Source organism: Arvicanthis niloticus, chromosome 5 (genome assembly GCF_011762505.2).
Source record: "Arvicanthis niloticus isolate mArvNil1 chromosome 5, mArvNil1.pat.X, whole genome shotgun sequence".
NCBI classification, from domain to species: Eukaryota; Metazoa; Chordata; class Mammalia; order Rodentia; family Muridae; genus Arvicanthis; species Arvicanthis niloticus.
The window spans coordinates 64,345,910-64,352,299 of NC_047662.1; positions in this window are offsets into that span (position 1 = coordinate 64,345,910).

Here is a 6,390-nt window from a genome sequence, read left to right on the forward strand (position 1 = left end):
GTGAATCACAAGCTTAGCAGCAAATGGAAGGACTGTGTGCATGGGAAGGCGGCTCTCACATTTTGTGGGGTACCTAAAACGTGAGGCTGAAATCAAGAAGAGAGCAGGCAGTGTTAGGCAGCAATACTGAATGCAATCCATAAACAGCCCACAGGGTGGGCATAGATTATCCCAACTTGGCACATAAGAACACTGATGCTGACTCCTGATGGTTGCAAAGCTGCTGGGAACAGAACCAGGTCCAGGAGGTGACACAGCGGGAGAACTTTGGCACTCAGAGGGAGTTTCTACCATAGGTAAATTCTCCAAGCCCTCAAATGTTCCAATCCAATCCAATAGACACTACAATGATTGATCAAAGAAACTAAAACCCAGGAACATAAAGTGACTTCTCACTTTATCTCTATATAATTAGGAAAGCATAACGTTCTCTAAATAATGAGATAATAGAAGTACACAGAAATTTAAAGTTAATTAATATGGGAATCAGGTGTAGGATTATTTTAAAAGATAAAAAGCCCAAAAGGAAAGAGACCACCTAGGAAGATGCTAATAGTGACTGTCCATGAGATCACCAGACCTTCCCACACTGGGTTAGTCTGGCTGCTGGAGAAGAGAATGGCCTCTTTGAAAGGTGCTGCAGAGAAGGAAAGTATTATCTCTCCTGTATTGTGAGGAGCCGGTCCTTCCTCAGAGCATCTCCCAGGGTACACATCCAGATCCCTGCTCAGGCGCCAGACTCAAAATCTCTTGGGATTTTATTTATTTGTGGTCCTATAGGTTTCCAAATTCCTTTCAAGTACTACACCTCATTGGCAGTTTGAAGAATGACTGAGAAAGTATTTTTTTTCTCCACCAAGTATCAAGTAGCCTGGATGAAATACAGGGTGGATGCTTTGAAGCAAAAGCCTTAACAGGCTTAAAAGGCTTAACATTGCCAAGCCCAAGGGAGTCCCGAGATCCAGGAGTGGCGGCGAAAGACCCCAGCCACCACCAAGGGCTCTTTGTCTCACCCCAGTGACAGCACTGCCATAAGCTCTGAAACCTCCTGCCTGCCTGAGATTTGCAGTAGGAGAGAATTTGCCCAGCACCAACTCTACCCTTGGAGGAGGAGCCACGCCCTCACTGGGCTGACTCAGACTCTCCCTGTTCCTCTCAGTGATATTTCTACTCTACACATGGTTCATTGAGTTTTGATCTTTCCTCTACCTTTGTGTGGCCAGAGAACCAAGGAACCAACCAGGCCTGGAGCAAGAGTAGGGCCAAGTTCAAATGTCAGAAATCTCATAGACAGGAATAGGATTGCTCCTTCCCTGCTCCAGACCAGCATGTCCTGTGCACGCTGTGGCCTCCACCGTTGCCTCAGCAGAGGATGTCACATAGCCTAGAGCCATGTTAAATGTCCATTCTCCTTAGAGGTCATGTCCAACAGCACCTGTAATTCCTCCACATGCACATGAGGCGTCCCCAGACCCTGGCCCCTGCCAATGATGTACACTCATCCTGGTAGCCTCTATTCCCCTACCCCACACACCAAGGCTTAAATACCTTTTGTTTGCACCCATTAAATGGAACAAGTTCTTCAAAGCTGTTCCCAGATGTGTGTTCTTTGCCTGCTCACTCACTGCTGGCCAAGATCCTGCATGCACATACCCACCTAGCTAAGCTTCCCTCCCTCCAGTCCAACCTGTGCACAGTGTGCCTGACCCTGAAGGAGATCAGACACAGGACAGCACACCTTCACTTTTCTTCCTGTTCCTTTCCATCTATCATCTTCTCCCGGTCCCCATCATTTAAATAACACTCTTCCAATATACTATTACTCTAGCTTTTTGGTCTTTCTTTATACTTCAATACAAAATGTCCTATTACCTGCTTTGGCCTGCCATATAGAAGCAAGCACTGCAGGAGAAAGCCACAGAAAACGGCAAATGGGTACCACAAAATGATGTGCGCCAGCCTCAGGTGGACCTTCTCTAGTGCCCATCAACCTGCATTCCACAGGCCTTTGGTTCACTCACATCATCTGATGACTGTGTCAACCTTTTCCACATCTAGAAATCCGAGACTTGTCCTTACGCTATCCTCTTTCAGACCCGGAATTATATATATTTTAGAGAAAACCAGTTAGGAGAAATTTTTTCTATCAAATCTATTTCATCCACTACTGTCTGGCCTTTCTGTTTTCTCTGTAAAGGTGTTCCACTTTTGTGCTCCGGTCTAATCCTCAATTACTTCCAAATTGCAAAGGAATGTGAGCCAATCGCTCCCTCCTTTTTAATGTGCATGTAACAACTTCCTACAAACTGAGTCCTCCTACCTCTCAAGATGCAAACACTCAAGCCTCTTCCTCCTATGAGAGTATTCCGAGAGGTTGCTCCCCCTCCAGTGAGTGCACCTCTGTCATAGCTACACCTCTCAAAGGAAGGAGATGCTTATATTTTCCTTTGTCTTCCTTCCTTCCTTCCTTCCTTCCTTCCTTTCTTCCTTCCTTCCTTCTTTTCTTCTTTCCTATCAATCCACCCCGTCAGAACTGGGCCTCGATATCTCTGTACAAACAGAAAAGCTGCTCTACTCACCAATGACTTGCTGATACCCCCACCTGTGTCCTCACAGAATCATGGGACATGGCTGGTTATTACTACCATCATGGAACCTTCACTTCACTCTATCAATCATATGCTATTTCTAGAAGTAGACCTTCAACCAGGTCCCTTCTCCGCCACATCCCTTGAGCTAATTAGCTCATTATTGGGGGCTTTTAATATTTGACTTGACTATTCTTATTAATATAATGCTTTCATTATTTACTTATATGCACTGATATATCCATATTCCTTTCCTCTAGAATTTGAATTTGTGGCTGTGCTTTCATTAATGAGAGTCATTAACCGTACTTCTCTGTTCCCTAACTCACTGGGGTAGAGAAAATGGTGAAAACACTCAAAGATTTTATTCCCATGCGAATTAGCCCAATTCCTATTATGTTTGACAAATTGGCATTTGTTTAATTAATAAGTGAATTAATTAATACTTCGTGTCATTCAGAGTGTTGGTGTAGAAACCAGTAGATAGAGACGCTAAGTCTTTGAAGATAAGCATTTTATTCAAGCCTTTTAACACAGTGCCTAATAAGATCACCCTAAGAAACAATTTACTGAGAAACAAGTCAGTAAATTAATAGACAGAATTCAGAATTCACTATCAAATTATGTGAATTTATAGGAAATTTTCCAATAAAAAGTCAACAAATAACAGCATCTGAAGTAAAACCAATCATGTTCATCATCATAGTGATGTCTTCAATAAATTATTTATACATATCTCTATCTATCTATCTATCTATCTATCTATCTATCTATCTATCTATCTATCCAGAAAAGCCTACCATAGTAAGTGATCATTTCCCCCATAAATACATAGAAACCTAAAAAAAATGAAATCCACATTCTGTTACTCAGAGCTAAGACTTAGCTAAATTGTTTCTCATGAGTACATAGGAGACAACATACATGTTAAGCAAGAAAGGAATTTTCTGATAGCTGGCTCAAATCCCATTTTATTCCCCTCTTGGTTTTTAACTAGCTGGAAATGCCCTCCTTGTCAGCCTTTATTTGCCTCAGCAGACAAGCAAAACACAGAGCAAAGCTGTTCAGTGAGGCAAAAGGTTCAGGTTTTTTTGACGAGTTGAATGTCATACACATTGTTCAAAGAACATATAGATACCTGCAGTACACAGTTCAAAGTGTCTTCATCTGAGCAAGGCTGTTTCAACAATAAAGCAGGCTACAGAGACATGTGGCTTCAACTATCACAAGCTGTTAAATTATGTGCACAATAAAAATGATAGGAAACATAAAGTAGAATCTGTATAGCTCACAGGAATGACTCAAAGCCATATTTCAAGAAAGTAAACACTGGAAACCAACAGTTTTATATACTTTCCACCCGACTTAATCGGTGCTCTAATTTTGTCTTTTCTAGGGATTTTTCTTTAGTCTTGGTTACTGTATCTCTGGACTTTTACATGGTAAGCATAAATATTAACTGACCCTACACAAACATGCTTATTTGAATTAACATTCAGATCAAAATATTTAAAATTACTCTGCTCCCTTCAAAGGGAAATACAGGGTCTCCTGGGACTCGAACTTATCAAGAGAGTTATCTTTCTGCTCTGACACACTTGTAAGCAGTGTTTGCGCTCGCAGCCCTTTCCTGGCATGCATCTCACTGCATTGATGCTCTCCTGTTAGTAATGTACATACTTAATCTCTTGGTGCTGGCTTGCAGGAGGCTCAAGTCTAAAATGTGACAGCATTTGTTTTTCTTACCACATAAAAATGACATCACAAACTGTTAAGAAGTTAAACCATATATTATGGCTTCACTTAAGAGTCACTGTTTACGTCACATGACTGCCCAGCAGGGACTGAATCTAACACACTTAACATTCCTGAGCCTAATAGCATACATAAGCTCCTCTGGGTGCGGCCTGCTGGGTGTGGTTTCATCACACAGAAAATCTTATATAATAACCTCTCCAAAACTTTTTGGTCTTTCTCCATGTGTTGAAGGATTTGTGCAAATAACACAGTAAAGGACAACAGAGACTATGAAAAAAATAAAAATGTTACATTTGGAACTGACACATTGATTCTTCTCATCTTCTCTTGAGGCCTCAAAAACCTTTACCTGAAATTAGCAACAGGCTTTTCAGAATTCAGTCAATCTGTCAACAATATTCAGCTTCCATTTTTCTCTTCACCATTCGGAGAATATGGGAATGAAGGCAAAAAATGACGATTCCTGTTTTTTCAAAACACATGAGTAAGTTTCAGAAAGTGCACACAGGAAAGAAATCTGTGTCTTCACAACTATTTTCTGTCACTACATCGACCATGGAGATCAGAGTTCTTTCATAGTTCTTGCATCCTCATATTCCAAACACATTGGGCACTCTCAGTAAGCACGTGGTGAGCCACACTGAACATTTGTTGTTATGCAAACCTCGATGATGTGCTCTGTGAAAAAGATGTACTGGTTCTATATATACACCAGGGTTCCTGTGGCCAATATCTCCACAGTCATAATGTGAATTCTCTAAAGTACTTATGTACTAGCTCTAATGTGTAACCTGAAATATTTCAAGTGGCTTAGTGGGTACATTTCAATCATTTAATTTAATGTTTATTGTGGAGGTTTGTTCTCATAAAGCACAGTGTCATTTGGGAACACAAACATCATTTAGTTTCGGTACACTCTCCTCCATTACGTCACAGGCTCAAGAGCAGCTTCTGCCCCAGGTTCCCAGGCACCCCTAGGAGCTGGTGCATAAGTGGAGTGCTTCTTCTGACTACAGACCTCAAGTTCTGAGTCCAAAGATTTCAAAATAACTCCGGGGTACTGGATCTCCATGTATTACAATGCTAATTACTTCCATTTGTGTACAAAATAACCCTCCATTTTTCAGTTGTCACCCATGCCTGGAAATTATAATTATAGTCAACTTTTGTTTTGCTTTGTTTTGCTTTTAAACCAGTGTCCAAACTAAAGGGGAACAGGCATCTTTTGAACAGATATTTGCCTCAGTTTACCTAAGGGCAATGCCATATACTTCTCTTGATTAGTTTTGAAAGAAACATAGGTTTGCATATATAGACACAATTTTCCTGCAAAAGTCAAATTTGACACTCCAAATTGGATTGCACTAGAAAAATCACACAATGAGAATAAACCATGGGTACAGAAGGGTATGTTTATTTGATTTCCTTCTCATGAACAACTTAATAAAACAATTTCTGACACATCAGAATAAAATCATTGTGGTTTGAAATATAATTTGAAAGCAGTTCTTAATTTTGGCTCCCAACTAATGACAGTGTATCAAACATGCTGTCCTTATTTGAACATATAGCTACTACTGATGTCACATGACTCAGAAGAATAGGGACACAGACTCTGGAACACAACTTAGGGTTACTTCTCAACTACATTCACCAGAGCTTGGAAATAAATAAACAAGGCACTTAGAACACTGTCATGAAAATCAAAGGAAGCTAAATTGACAACAACAACAATTGGCAACAATAAAAATGACCATGCTTCAGAAGAAATTGTCCATCACTGTTTATAAGACTAAATAAGCTAAAATGTGAAAATTGCTTTGTAAATTTTAAAGCACCATTAAAGATTTATTCATCATTTGATGTTACCCTACTCTGTTCCATTTAAGGCAGCTCACAAAGATACACTTAAGGAGAGGGCGAGAGAAATTACTCCACCGTTAAGCACACACTCCTGCAAAGACCTCGCATTGGGAGGCACACAACCCGGGATAACTGGAGCTCTGGGGGAGTCTGACAATCTTCTCTAGCCTTCACAACATTT